At 40.2% G+C, this 15,999-nt stretch overlaps 1 pseudogene across 1 annotated transcript; it reads left to right on the top strand.

Moving 5' to 3' along the window:
- The first annotated feature begins 2,933 nt into the window (after nucleotides 1–2,933).
- Nucleotides 2,934–3,388, top strand: LOC307180141 (peptidyl-prolyl cis-trans isomerase FKBP1A-like; annotated as a pseudogene). The gene has a single exon. The product of its transcript is annotated as a peptidyl-prolyl cis-trans isomerase FKBP1A-like (transcript).
- The last annotated feature ends 12,611 nt before the right edge of the window (nucleotides 3,389–15,999 follow it).

Here is a 15,999-nt window from a genome sequence, read left to right as displayed (position 1 = left end):
GCATCAGAATTACTTGGAGGGCCTGTTAAAACACAGATCGCTGGGATCTACCCCAGAGTTCTGCGATTCAATAAGTCTGGAGTGGGTCTGGAGAGTTTGCATTTCTAACATGTTTCTTGGTGATGTTGATGCTAGTGGTCCAAAGACCACAATGAAAGAACCACTGCTTGGACATAATTTTAACAAGTTTAGTTATCTGGTTGTCCAGTCTAGACTAACAGGAACAATTAGAAGGGGAGTAGTCAGAGGCATTATACTGATAGCAGCAAGAAGCAGCATCTGGTAGGCTGAGAATGAGGGGAAAAACATCAACTATAAAAAGAGACATAGAGGGCTTCCCTGATGGCGCAGTGGTTGAGAGTCCGCCTGCCGATTCAGGGGACACAGGTTCGTGCCCCGGTCCGGGAAGATCCCACATGCCGCGGAGCGGCTGGGCCCGTGAGCCATGGATGCTGAGCCTGCGCGTCCGGAGCCTGTGCTCCGCAACGGGAGAAGCCACAACAGTGAGAGGCCCGCGTGCCGCAAAAAAAAAAAAAAAAAAAAGAGACATAGAAATAAACATATTTTTCTGAGTGTAAGTGCCAAAAACCTTGTGTCTCACTCTCATCCCGCTCCCATGACTACCAGTCTCCTAGTTCTTGAGGGTTATCATTGTATCTTATATGATAGCAATGTGAGATGTTCATTAATAATGATCCCCCAGCCATCGAGAAGATGCTTAATTCTGTTTAGTTTACTGTTTAAGCAGGTACAGAATTGTATAATATATTTTAGAAATATTTCCATCAAGGGTCAACTTTTAAACACTAATGCTTAAGTTGTCTGATAAATTCCCTTTTGAAAACCACTCTAAAATGATGCAGGATAAATGAGGATTATCTAACACTGGAGTTCAGGCAATCCAAATGTGATAATGACAATATCTAACATTTAAAAAGCAAATTCATTTTTTCATGTAATACAATAATACTTTGAGACACATTATCACCATTTCTTAGAGGATGGTATCTAAACTAAGATTCAGTAAAGTGAATCAAATTGTTGAGATCACATAGGTAGTTAAATGGTAGTGAGACTAAATTTCAACTTAGGCCTATATGACTCTATTTCTCTATATTATTCTGCTTTCTTTATAGGGGAAAAAAGGCTCAGGCTGAGAAGCTGGATATGTAGACAGTTCTCTTGGGTTTCTGCAGGCCATACTTCTTGTAGAGCTTCCTGTAAGACAGACATCCAAACTTTACTAGCCTTCCCAGTTTCTTTCACTTACAGAAACCACAAGAACTCCCTTAATGCTTCTGTGTGCCATAACTTACAATATTCCCTTTCTTTCTCATTTACCACTTTGGATTTCACTGTTACCTGGAGTCACTCCTACCTCTTCCTACACCTAATCTTTCTTGCCCCAGGTTCCAATTTTTCAATGAAATCACAGAGGGGCTAGTGGGGATAGGAGAGGCAATCAGAGACAAGGAGAGAAAAAGCCTTTAAGGCCTGTGTAGCTGTTTCTTCTCTCCCATTCCCAGTGCTTTGGCTGATCTTCAAATTCCTCACAGCCTCAACACACTCTTATGATAAGGACCTCAAACACTGAGGCTGGTGGTCCACTGGAATACAAATGCTCATTTATTTCTCCAAGAACTCAGGCCCCACCATTCACGCATATGCACACATTCAGTTGTTCTGAGAGGGCTAAGTAAATGGAATGATTTAGAGTAGGAACTCTTTTATTTGCTGTTTCTTGTAGTTGGTGGTGGTTGGTATTTTTCAAAACCTCCAAAAGAGAAGTGTGCTTGCTTCATTCAGGATGGGCAACTTAGAAAAAGATTTATTTTCTTCCACAGTGTTTATCAAAAGAAAGAAACTGGAAAAAATAAAAGGAGCAGAGATTTTATATGCAGCAGACCTAGACAATATTTCTACCACTGCCACTTACAGATGATGGCATAGAACATCATTTCTTCTATCTGACTTATAAAATGGAGTAATAATTCCTATCATTCTTACCTCACAGAATGGTTATGACAGTCTGATGGGGTAATAAATATGAAATTTCTCTGGAAACTATAAAGCAGTGTATGGGTATAAATTTTTCTTGATAATACAATATTCTGCATCCCTGGCATTTAACATGTTACTATATAATTGCTGTTATTACTAATAGATTTTATAGTACCATTCATTTATTCAAAATGCTTTTCTTGAGCACTTGCTTTTTTACAGGCATTATACTAGGAGTTGGAAGTACAGAAATATACCAGACACAATTGTTTTCCTGGGGGTGTGAATCTGTTGAGGTATATCTATAGGTTTATTAAGTTTTGGTGGTGGAAGAGTGGTGACTGAACTGGGAATTCAACCACCACTTTTTGCCAGTAATTTGGAAATTATTATGCTATTTATGTATGGAGTCGTATCAGTAAAATTGGTGAAGTAGGCAGCTCCAAACTCCTATCCCCCTATAGAAATATTGAAAAATAAGTAGAAACAGTCAGAACTAACTTTGTCAGAACTCTGGAAAATAGTCAAATGTTTATAGTAACCAAGCAAATGTGGAATCAAGAAAAAGCCAACTTAAAAATTGTAGAAAAGCTTTATAGTGTTTTTATTCACCTTGCCTCACCCACCCCCAGATCAGCTGTAGTCTTGAAGATGGAAGCCCCTACTCCCAGTGTGAGACCCTGGTCCCTGGTTGCAGAGGGAGCAGACAAAATCTCATTTGCAAATTACTGTGTTAGTCTCTTCTAACCTGCCTGAAGACTACCTGAAAGAGTGATGCAAAGTGTTCATATCTGTTTCGCTTAACTTGCAACTCAGAGTGGAAGAGCGGCAGGCATAATTTGAAAACATTGTAAGTGTGGATGAAAAATATGCAGTCGTCAAGGTCAAAAAATTACAGGCCAGCTCGCCCAGCGTCCGCAGCCGCCGCTGCTATGGGAGTGCAGGTGGAGACCATCTCCCCCAGAGATGGGCTTACCTTCCCGAAGTGCGGCCAGGCCTGCGTGGTGCGCTACAAGGGGATGCTTGAAGATGGAAAGAAATTCTATTCGTCCCAGGACAGAAACAAGCCCATTAAGTGTGTGCTGGGCAAGCAGGAGGTGATCCGAGGCTGGGAAGAAGGGGTTGACCAGATGAGCGTGGGTCAGAGAGCCAAGCTATCTCCCCAGACTATGCCTATGGTGCCACTGGGCACCCAAGCATCCTCCCACCAAATGCCACTCTCCTCTTTGGCAAGGAGCTTCTAAAACTGGAATGACAAGAATAGCCTCCTCCCTGAGCTCCCCATCCTTGGATGTGCCATGGAAGGATCTGGCGCCTCCAGATGTGTGCAGCGAGTCCATATGGAGCTTTTCCTGATGTTCCAGTACATTGTATAAACATCTTCCCTGACAATGTGTTCTGTCACCAGCTTTGCTCTTCCCCTTTATCTTCGTATGTGTGTTGACCTGAACAATACGCCATAAACCTCAAGTTACTCATTTTAGTTTGTTTTTGTTTTGAGGTGAAGATTGAGTTTCAGTCCTTTGGATATGGATTTCCAGTTAAGTATTAGTTAAATATTAACAACACAAGTCATGGGTTAACTTTAGAATAGGAATTGGTATGGGGGTGGTGCAAGAATCTGTATTTTATTTTATTTTTGGATGAAAGTTTTATCTCTTATATATTAAAAATTCTTGCCACTGCGCTGCAAAGCCATAGCAGATATGAGGCGCTTTTGAGGACTGAATTATTCTCCAAGTTGAGAGATGTCCTTGGGTTGAATTAAAAGCCCTACCCAAAATTAAAGTGGGAAGGGGGAGAACCTTTGTCTCCACTGCCCCACCTCCACCCTCCCCTTAAACCCTCTGCCTTTTGAAAGCAGATCATTTTCACTGAGATGTTGGACTCTACAGGTGTCTATCCCCAGGCCAGCAGGGACCTCTGAAGCTTTCTTCACGGCCTGGCTTTTTCCATCCTGTGGTTTTTCTAATGGATATTCAGGATTTTTGTAATCTCATAGCTATCCAAGCTCCACTTTCTAAATTTTAAGAACTTTAATTGAAAGTTAAATTGGCGGTGTTGTTCTTAGACACTTAACACCCATGAAAGCCCAGTCATCATGACAAATCCTTGAGTGTTTTCTTAAGAAAATGATGTTGGTCATCACAGCTTCAGCATCTCCTGTTTTTTGTTGCTTAGCTCCCCCTGCTGATCTCACAGTTTCCTGGCTTCTCCTTCCCCCTTCTCACCCCTTTGCTGTCCTTTGTAGTGATTTGGTGAAAGAAATTGCTGCCTACCCCCCCCCACACACACTACATATGAATTTCAAGTTTTATTATTGCAATAAAAGTGCTTTATGCTGGCTTTTCTCAAAAAAAAAAGGTCAAAAGATTACAGTTGAAGGTTGCAATTCAAGATGGAGATGTAGGAAAATCCTGAACTCACCATCTCACAGAGACACACTGAATTACAGCTATATATAGAACAATTTCCCCAGGAAAAAAATTAAAGGCTAGCAACGTGACCCCTTCACGCTGGGAAAATGAGAAAACAAACAAACACACACACACACACACACACACACACACACACACACACAGTGAAACAGATAGGAAAGGCTGAGAAACAATCTTGCTGTAAACCCCACCCCTGGTGGGGCAACGTTCAATCAGGAGGGAACTCAAAACTCAGAGCTTCAACCCGAGGAGCATAGGGTTCATATCCCACATTGGGAACCACAACTTTTAAGACCCAGCTCCTGAGAGATGAGCCCCCAAAACATCTAACTTTGAAAACTCATGCCCATGAGACATGTTGCTGTGGCAAACTGAGAAATGGCTCTTAAAGGGCTTGTGCACAGATTCACCTGCCTTAGGGTCCAGCGCAGAAGCAGCATTTTGAAAAGTGCCCAGATGTATGTTAAGGAGACTCATTTGCTAATTTTAAAGTATTGGTCTGAGAAGCAGGAGCATGCTGGGGTACTCTCCAGGGATGGAGACTGATGAACGTTATCTTTCTGTTCTCTCTTTGCCTTACTAAATCCAGCAGGCATCATCTTTTTATTTTCCTTTCCAATGAGTGCCATCTGTATGCTCCAGCTGGTGGACGCCATCTTCCATGTTCTCCCTCTGCCTTGCTAAAGCTGGCAGGTGCCATATAATTCTTTTTCTTTCCTTTTTTTTTCTTTTTCCCCTTTCTTTTCTTTTTTCTTTTATTGGTAGGTGCCACCTTGGCACTCCCATTCTGCCTTATTCCAGCCAGTGTGCACCATCTCCACACTCTCCCTCTACTCTGCTCCAGAGCACCAGTATCTCTCAGAGGAGAGTTTCTACAGGCATCTTGTGCCCTTGTTTTTACATCTGGTGACCTGGTTTTTGCAGCTGCCACCCAGGGAACACCCCTTGATTGCCTGGCTATGAAGCCCAGGGGAACATGTGTTCCTGGGTTCCATGGGACTGTAAAAATTGGAAGGACAGTTCTAGGCAGGCTACCACCCCCAGAGTACTATACAGAGAACAGACTAAAACTTATACTCTAAGCCTTTCTGTGAAAGAGGTCTATTTACATGTTCAGGATCTATGGCCTCAGGGGCAGGCTTCTGGTTTGGTACACTTATAAGGGCCTGTGGAGGTGCTCTTAGAGAATGGAGGCTGGTGGATATAATCTTTGTGCTTCCCTCTGCCTCACTTGCTGGTATCTTCCAGAAAGGAGCTTATACCCTAGTTTGGTGTCCTGATTTTTGTGGCTGCTGCCAGGTGACACCTCTACATCGCCTGGATCTGGTGTTTATGTGGCGTATAACTGTGGGTCTCACAGGACTGTAGCCAATTGCAAAAGTATTCTTAAACAGCTACGACCCCAGGGTACAGCAAGAGGTAAAAGCTCCAGGAGCTCAGTCTTATTGTGAAAGAAGCCTATTAGTTTACTGTCATAGCTGCAGCCCAAGGGTCATATTTCTAATTAAGCACACATGTAAGGGTTGAATGTAAACCTTTCCCGAGACTTTGAAGGGAGGAACTATCTTCATGCTCTCCCCCTGCCTTACTCCAGAGGACCAGCATGTCTCAGAGGGGAGCACTTATATATGTCTGGTGCCCCAGTTTTTATGCCTGGTGCCCTGGTTTTTGTGACTTCTGCCCGAGGGATAACAGTTGATCACCTGGCTCTGGTGGCCATGGGGACTTGGTTTCCTGGGTCCCACAGGACTGTAACAATGAAAGAGACAGTTATTGTCAGGCTACCACACCCCAGCAACTGCACAGACAGCAGATTGAAACCCCCAAAGCCTTTCTGTGAAAGAGGCTTGTCCTGGAGCTACAGCCTTAGGAGCAGGCATCAGGTTTGGTACATACCTCGACTATGAGGGTGTTCTTAGGGAATGTAGGCCAGGGGACACCATCTTTGCACTCACCTTTAGCCTCACTGTAGCTCATTGGTATCTTTCAGAAAGGAGCATATACACATGCCTGGAACCCCAATTTTTGTGACTTATACTCAGGGTACATCTCTTGATTGCCTGGCTCTGGTGGCTAGTGAAACTTAGGCTTGCAGTCCCAAAGAACTCTATGTATATGAATTGTTTAAAAGCTGCAGCTTGAGGATCTGGTTTCCAGCCAGCCTGAATCTAGGTACGGACTGAGATCCTCCCCTTTGGGACATTGACAGGTCTTGGCATAGCCTCAACTACTGAAAGTCACTAAAAATAAAATATGTTGCTTGGAAAATCACAAAGGCTTGAGAGACTAACAAGAGCTAGGGCAAGGATGAGTGATATTTCATCTCCAATACAAGGCCAATCCTTCAAGTCTGGGATAGGTGGTTGTTTCATCAAATGCATAAATCAACACAGAGAGTCAAGCAAAATGAAGAAGCAGAGGCATATACTCCAAATGAAAGAACAAGATAAAATCTCAGAAAACCTTAAAGAAAGGAGATGAGTAATTTACCTGATAAAGAGTTCAAACTAATTGTCATAAAGTGCTCACCAAACTCAGGAGAAGAATGGATGAACACAGTGAGAACTTCAACAAAGAGATAAAATATATAAGAAAGTACCAAACAGAAGTCACACAGCTGAAGAATACAATAACTGAACTGAAAAATATACTACAGTGGTTCAATAGCAGACAGATGAAACAGAAAAAAGGTTCAGAAGACTGGGCAGTGGAAGTCATCCAATCATCAGAAAAAAAAAGAATGAAAAAGAGTAAAGATAGCTTAAGGGACTAATGGGACAACATCAAGTGGACCAACATTCACTTGATAGGAGTCCCAGAAGGAGGAGAGAGAGAGAAAGGGGCAGAAAACATATTTGAAGAAATAATGGCTGTAAACTTCCCTAACCTGGGGAATGAAACAGACATACAGATCCAGGAATCCCAGAAAGTTCCAAATAAGATGAACCCCCAAAACACACACCAAGACATACTATAATTAAAATGTCAAAAGTTAAAGACAAGGAGAGAATTTTAAAAGCACCAAGAGAGGGACAAATTTTATTACATAACAGAACCCCCACAAGAATATCATCAGATTTTTCAGCAGAAACTTCAGGTCAGAAGGAAGTGGCATGATATATTCAAAGTGCTGAAAGATAAAAAACTTCAAATCAAGAATACTCTCCCCAACAAAGTTATCATTCAGAAATGAAAAAAATATAGTTTTTCATATAAGCAAAAGCTAAAGAAATTCATTATCACTAAAATGGCCTTCCAAGACATTTTAAAAGGGATTTCTTTAAGCTAAAAAGAAAAGATGCAAATTAGTAACAAGAAAATATATGAAAGTATAAATCTCACTGGTAAAAGTTAATATATAGAAAAGGTAGTAAATTAATCACTTATAAAGCTCGTATGAAAGTTAAGAGACAAAAATAGTAAAATAACTGTAGTTAAAATAATTAGTTAAGGAATACACAAGATAAAAAGCTGTAAAATGTGACATCAAAATATAAAACTTGACTCACTCCCCACTGGGTCTGGAGGGGCTAGAGCATCAGTGTGAGTAGCTGTGAGCAGCTGAGGCTGCAGCAGTGCAATATTACAGCTGTACCATCTGTCAGAAGCAGAGCCAGCAGGGAGGGGGCTGCTGTGAGCAAAGAAGAGGGGTTGTTGTGACCTAAAGGCAGCTGAGACCCACCCACTGGCCAGCCATGGAAGCAGAGGTGACGCTGCCCTCAGAGCTGTGTGTCCACTGTGCATGTGGGGGGTAAAATGTAGAAATTTAGAATGTGTTTAAACTTAGTTGTGATCAATTTAAAATAGTCTGTTACAAATAGTTGTTATATGTAAATCTCATAGTAACCACAAAACAAAACCTATAGTAGATACATGAAAGATATAAAGGATCTGAGCATATCACTAAAGAAAGTCATCAAACCAAAAAGGAAGAGGGCAAGGGAAAAGAAAGGAATGCAGGAATTACAAAACAGCCAGAAAAAAAATGGTAATAAGCATATACCTATCAATAGTTGCATTAAATGTAAATGGACTACATTCTCCAATTCAAAGACATAGAGTAGCTAAATGGAGACCCATCCATATGCTGCCTGCAAGAGAGTCACCTCAGTGGTACAGATACTTACAGACTGAAATTGAAGGGATGGAAAAGATATTCAGCGCAAATGGAAATTAGAAGTATGCTGGGACAGCTATATTTATATCAGACAAAATATACTTTAAAACAAAGTATATAAAAAGACAAAGAAGGGCACTGCATAAAGATAAAGAGGTCAATCCAACAAGAGGATACAACATCTGGAAATATTTATGCACCAAACATAAGAGCACCTAAATACATAAAACAAATATTAACAGAGTGAAAGAGAGTACTAGACAGCAATACAATAACATTAGGGGACTTTAATGCCCAACTTACATCAATGAATAGATCACTCACACAGAAAGCCATTAAGAAAACATTAACCTTAAACGACACATTAGATGGGATGAACTTAACAGACATACACAAAGCATTCCATTCAACAGCAGCAGAATATACATTCTTCTCAATTCCACATGAAGCATTCGCCAGCATAGATCATGTGTTAGGCCACAAAACAGATCTTAAAGTATTTAAGAATACTGAAATATATAAAGTGTCTTTTCAAACAACAGTGGTTTGAAACTAGAAATCAATTACAATAATAAAACTGGAAAATTCACAAATATATTAATCAACATGTTACTGAACAACCAATGGGTCAACAAGAAATCAAATGAGAAATCACAAGATACTGTGAGACAAATAAGAATGTAAATACAACTTATGGGATGCATCAAAAAGTTCCAACAGTCAGGTCCATAATAATAAATGCCTGTCTTAAGAAGTTTTAAAAATCTCAAATAAACAACCTAAGTTAGTACCTTAAAGAACTTGAAAAGAGAACAAATTGAACCCAAAGTTAGTAGAAAGGAGGAAATAACAAAGATCAGAGCAGAAATAAATGAAATAAAACTAAAAAGACAATAGGAAAAAAATCAATGAAACCATGGTTTGTTCTTTGAAAAGATAAAAGATATTCAAACCTTTAACTACATCACCAAGAAAAGGGGGGAAAAGTACTCAAAAAATAAAATCAGAAATGAAAGAGGAGACATTACAATTGATTCCACAGAAATAAAAAGGATCATAATGGACTACCATGAAAAATTATAAGGAAAAAAATTGGACAACCTGAGGAAAATGGATAAACTCCTAGAGACTTACAAATCACCAAGACTGAATTATGAAGAAACAGAAGATCTGAATAGACTGATTACTAGTAAGGGGATGGAATCAGTAACGAAAAACCTCCCCCAAAATGAAAGTCTACAACCAGGTTGCCTCACTGATGAGCTCTACCAAACAATCAAAGAAGGATTAAACAAAACCTTCTCAAAATCTCCCAAAAAGTATAGAGGAGGGAACACTGCCAAACTCATTTTATGATGCCAGCATCACCCTGAAACAAAACCAGACAATGATACCACAGAAAATAAAATTACAGGCCAATATCCCTGATGACCATAGATTTTAAAAAATCCTCAACAATATATTAGCAAACTGATTTCAACCAATACATTAAAGGTATGATACACGACAATCAAGTGGGATTTATCTCAGGAATGCTAGGATGGTTCAACATCTGCAAATCAATCAGTGTGATACACCACATTAACAAACTGAAGAAGAAAAAGCATATGACCATCTCAACAGACACAGAGAAAACTTCTGACAAAATTTAATATCCATTTATGCTAAAAAAAAACTTTCAACAAAATGGGTATAGAGAGATGTACTTCAACATAATAAAGGCCATATATGAAAAGCCCACAGCTCACATCATACACAATGGTGAAAAGCTGAAAGCTTTTCCTCTAAGATTAGAAACACGACAAAGATGCTAATTTTGCCACTTTTATTCAACATAACATTTGAAGTCCTAGTGAGGGCAATTAGGCAAGAAAAGATATAAAAGGTATACAAATTGGAAATCAAGGAGTAAAATTATCAGTACTTGGAGATAACATGATAATATTTGTATATAGAAAACACTAAAGATGCCACAAAAATCCCACTAGAATTGATACAGGAATTCAGTAAAGTTTCAGGATACAAAATCAATATTCAAAAATCTGTTATGTTTCTATACATTTATAAAAAACTATCAGGAAAAGTTAGATAACTCCATTTATAATTACACCAAAAAGAATAAAGTACCTAGGAATAAATTTAACGAAGGAGTTGAGAAACCTGCACACTGAAAACTTCAAGATATTGATAAAAGAAATTGAACAAGATGTTAATAAATGGAACAATAAATATGCTGTGGATTGGACGAATTAATGTTGCTAAATTGTCCATATTACCCAAAACAATCCACAGATTCAACACAATTCATACCAAAATTCCAAATTCTACTTCATAAAAGTAGAACAAGCAATCTTAAAATTTCTATGGAACCACAGAAGACCCTAAATAGCCAAAGTAATTTAGAGAAAGAAGAACAAAGCTGGAGGCATCACATTTCTTGATTTCAAATTATTTTACAAAGTTATAGTAATCAAAATATTATGGTATTAGCATTAAAACAAACACATAGACAAGTGGAACATAATAGAGAGCCCAGAAACAAACCCACACACATATGGTCAATTAATCTATGACAAAGGAGCCAAGAATATACAATGGGGAATAACAGTTTCTTCAATAAATGTTGCTGGGGAAAGTGGACAGCCATATGCAAAAGAATGAAATTGGACCACTATCTTACACCATTCATGAAAATTAACTGAAAATGGGTTAAAGACGTGAATGTAAGACTTGAAGCCATAAAAATTCTAGAAGAAAACATAGGCTACAAACTCCTTGAAATCAGTCTTGGGAATCAGGTTTGGGGTTTGACATCAAAAACAAAAACAATAAAAACAAGAATAAACAAGTGGGACTAAACCAAACTAAAACTTTTCGGCACAGCAAAGGAAATCATCAACAAAATTAAAAAGCAAACTACTAAATAGGAGAAAATATTTGTAAATCATATATCTTATAAGGGGCTAATACAAATAAATAGCAAAACACAAAACAACAATAAAAACCCAAATTATCTGATTAAAAAATGGGCAGAGGACCTGAATAGACATTTCTTTCCAAAGAAGACATACAAAAGGCCGACAGGTACATGAGAAGATGCTCAACATTGCTTATCATCAGAGGAATGCAAATCAAAACCACAATGAGACATCACCTCACACCTGTTGGAATGGCTGTCATTAAAATGACAACACATAAAAAGTGTTGGTGGAAAAAAACAGAAATATAGATCAAAGGAACAGGATAGAAAGCCCAGAGATAAACCCACACACATACAGACACCTTATTTTTGATAAAGTAGGCAAGAATATACAATGGAGAAAAGATAACCTCTTCAATAAGTGGTGCTGGGGAAACTGGACAGCTACATGTAAAAGAACGAAATTAGAACACTCCCTAACATCATACACAAAAATAAACTCAAAATGGATTAAAGACCTAAAAGTAAGGCCAGGCACTATAAAATCCTTAGAGGAAAACATGGGCAGACCACTTTATGACATAAATCACAGCAATATCCTTCTTGACCCACCTCCTAGAGAAATGGAAATAAAAACAAAAATAAACAAATGGGACCCAATGAAACTTAAAATCTTTGGAACAGCAAAAGAAACCATAAACAGGATGAAAAGACAACCCTCAGAATGGGAGAAAATATTTGTAAATGAAGCAACTGACAAAGGATTAATTTCCAAAATTTACAAGCAGCTCAAGCAGCTTGATATCAAAAAAAAAAAAAAACAACCCAATCCAAAAATGGGCAGAAGACCTAAACAGACATTTCTCCAGAGAAGATATACAGATTGCCAATAATCACATGGAAGAATGCTCAACATCACTAATCATTAGAGAAATGCAAATCAAAACTACAATATGGTATCACCTCACACCAGTCAGAATGGCCATCATCAAAAAATCTAGAAACAATAAATGATGGAGAGGGTGTGGAGAAAGGGGAACCCTCTTGCACTGTTGGTGGGAATGTAAATTGATACAGCCACTATGGAGAACAGTATGAAAGTTCCATAAAAAACTAAAAATAGAGCTACCATATGACCCAGCAATCCCACTATTGGGTATATACCCTGAGAACACCATAATTCAAAAAGGGTCATGTGCCCCAATGTTCACTGCAGCACTATTTCCAATACCCAGGACATGGAAGCAACCTAAGTAAGTGTCCATCGACAGATGAATGGAGAAAGAAGATGTGGTACATATATACAATGGAATATTATTCAGCCATAAAAAGAAACGAAATTGGGTCATTTGTAGAGATGTGGCTGAATCTAGAGACTGTCGTACAGAGTGAAGTAATCAAAAAGAGAAAACCAAATATCATATATTAATGCATATATGTGGAACCTAGATAAATGGTACAGATGAACTGGTTGGCAGGGCAGAAATTGAGAGACAGATGTAGAGAACAAAAGTATGGACACCAAGGGGGGACAGTGTCAGGGGGAGGTGTGATTGTGTGATGAATTGGGAGATTGGGATTGACATATATACTCTAATATGTATAAAATGGATAACAAATAAGAACCTGCTGTATAAAAAAATAAATACAATTCAAAAATAAAAATAAATAAATATTTTTTTAAAAGAAAAGAAAAATAAAATAGAAATGCAAATCAAAACTACAATGAGGGGGTTTCCCTGGTGGTGCAGTGGTTGAGAGTCCACCTGCCGATGCAGGAGACATGGGTTTGTGCCCCAGTCTGGGAAGATCCCTCATGCCGCGTTGCGGCTGGGCCCATGAGCCATGGCCTCTGAGCCCGTGTGTCCAGAGCCTCTGCTCTGCAATGGGAGAGGCCACAACAGTGAGAGGCCTGTGTACCGCAAAAAACCAAAATAACCAAAAAAACACAAAAAAACTACAATGAGGTATCACCTCACACCAGTCAGAATGGCCATCATTAAAAAATCTACAAACAATAAATGCTGGAGAGAGTGTGGAGTAAAGAGAACCCTCCTGCACTGTTGGTGAAAAGTAAATTGATACAACCACTATGGAGAACAGTAGGGAGGTTCCTTAAAAAGCTAAAAAAAAATTACCATACAGCACAGCAATCCCACTACTGGGCACATACACTGTGAAAACCATAATTCAAAAAGAGTCATATGCCACAATGTTTATTGCAGCTCTATTTAAAATTGCCAGGACATGGAAGCAACCTAAGTGTCCATTGACAGATGAATGGATAAAAAAAGATGTGGCACATATATACAATGGAATATTAGCCATAAAAAGAAATGAAATTGAGTTATTTGTAGTGAGGTGGATGGATCTAGCATCTGTCATACAGAGTGAAGTATGTCAGAAAGAGAAAAACAAATACCATATGCTAACACATATATATAGAATTAAAAAAAATGGTTCGGGAGAACCTAGGGTCAGGTCAGGAATAAAGATACAGATGTAGAGAATGGACTTGAGGACATGGGGCAGGGGAAGGGTAAACTGAGATGAAGTGAGAGAATGGCATGGACTTATATATACTACAAAATGTAAAATAGATAGCTAGTGGGAAGCAGCTGCATAGCACACGGAGATCAGCTTGGTGCTTTGAGATCACCTAGAAAGGTGGGATGGGGAGGGCAGAAGGGAGACTCAAGAGGGAGGATATATATATATATATATATAGCTATATATATATATATATATATGTATAGCTGATTCACTTTGTTATAAAGCAGAAACTAACACACCATTGTAAAGCAATCATACTGCAATAAAGATGTTAAAAAAATTGTTAGTGAAGAAGGAATAAAAAGGAACTCTTGTTCATTGTTGGTGGAAATGTAAATTGGTGCAGCCACTGTGAAAGGCATCATGGAGGGTTCTCAGAATTAAAAATAGAACTACCATGTGAACAAGCCATTCTACGTCTGGGTATTTATTAAAAGGAAACAAAACCCTAACTTGACAACATATATGCACCCTCATGTTCATTGTAGCACCATTTATAATAGTCAAGATATGGAAATAACCTAAGTGTCCATTGACAGATGAATGGATAAAGAAGATGTGATAGACACAGGTATAGCTATAGATATGGATTATGAAATATTCAGCCATAAAAAGAATGAAATCTTGCCATTTGCAACAACATGGATGGACCTTTGGGCATCACACTAAGTAAAATAAGCCACATAGAGAAGGAAAAAATACCATATAATCTCACTTATATGTGGAACCTAAAATTAAAAAAAAAAAAAGCTTATGGATAAAGAGAAAAGATTGGCTGTTGCCAGAGGTGTGCGCTGGCTGAAATGGGTGGATGAAGGGGGTCTAGAGGTATGAACTTCCAGTTATAATGTAAGTAAATCATGAGATGCAATGTGCAGCATGGTAATTATAGTTAATAACACTGTTCTGCTGTTCAAAAGTTGCTAGGAGAGTAAATATTAAAAGTTCTAAACACGGGGGGGGGGGGGACCTTGAAGATGGCGGAAGAGTAAGACGCGGAGATCACCTTCCTCCACACAGATACACCAGAAATACATCTACACGTGGAACACCTCCTACAGAACACCTACTGAACGCTGGCAGAAGACCTCAGACCTCCCAAAAGGCAAGAAATTCCCCACGTACCTGGGTAGGGCAAAAGAAAAAAAAGAAAAAACAGAGACAAAAGAATAGGGACGGCACCTGCACCAGTGGGAGGGAGCTGTGAAGGAGGAAAAGTTTCCACACACTAGGAAGCCCCTTCGCGGGCGGAGACTGCGGGGGGCGGAGGGGGGAGCTTCGAAGCCGCGGAGGAGTGCACAGCAATGGGTGCGGAGGGCAAAGCGGGGAGATTCCCTCACAGAGGATCGGGGCCGACCGGCACTCACCAGCCCGAGAGGCTTGTCTGCTTACCCGCCGGGGCGGGCGGGGCTGCGAGCTGAGGCCGGAGCGCAGGGAGAGGACTGGGGTTGGCGGCTTGAACATAGCCTGAAGGGGTTAGTGCACCACGGCTAGCTGGGAGGGAGTCCGGGGAAAAGTCTGCACCTGCCGAAGAGGCAAGAGACTTTTTCTTCCCTCTTTGTTTCCTGGTGCGTGAGGAGAGGGGTTTAAGAACGCTGCTTAAAGGAGCTCCAGAGACGGGCGCGAGCCGCGGCTGAAAGCGCGGACCCCAGAGACGGGCGGGAGACGATAAGGCTGCTGCTGCCGCCACCGAGGGGCCTGTGTGCGAGCACAGGTCACTCTCCACACCCCTCTTCTGCGGAACCTGTGCAGCCCGCCACTGCCAGGTTCCCAGGATCCAGGGACAACTTCCCCGGGAGAACGCACAGCGGGCCGCAGGCTGGTGCAAAGTCACGACGGCCTTTGCCGCCGCAGGCCCGCCCCGCACGCCGTGCCCCTCCCGCCGCGCCGGCCTGAGTGCGCCAGAGACCCCGAATCAGCGGCTCTTTTAACCCCGCCCTGTCTGAGCAAAAAACAGACGCCCTCCAGCG

Source organism: Stenella coeruleoalba (assembly GCF_951394435.1).
Source record: "Stenella coeruleoalba genome assembly, chromosome: X".
In the NCBI taxonomy this organism is placed as follows: Eukaryota; Metazoa; Chordata; class Mammalia; order Artiodactyla; family Delphinidae; genus Stenella; species Stenella coeruleoalba.
Note: the sequence above shows the minus strand (reverse complement) of the source record. Positions and strands in the feature narration are given on the sequence as shown.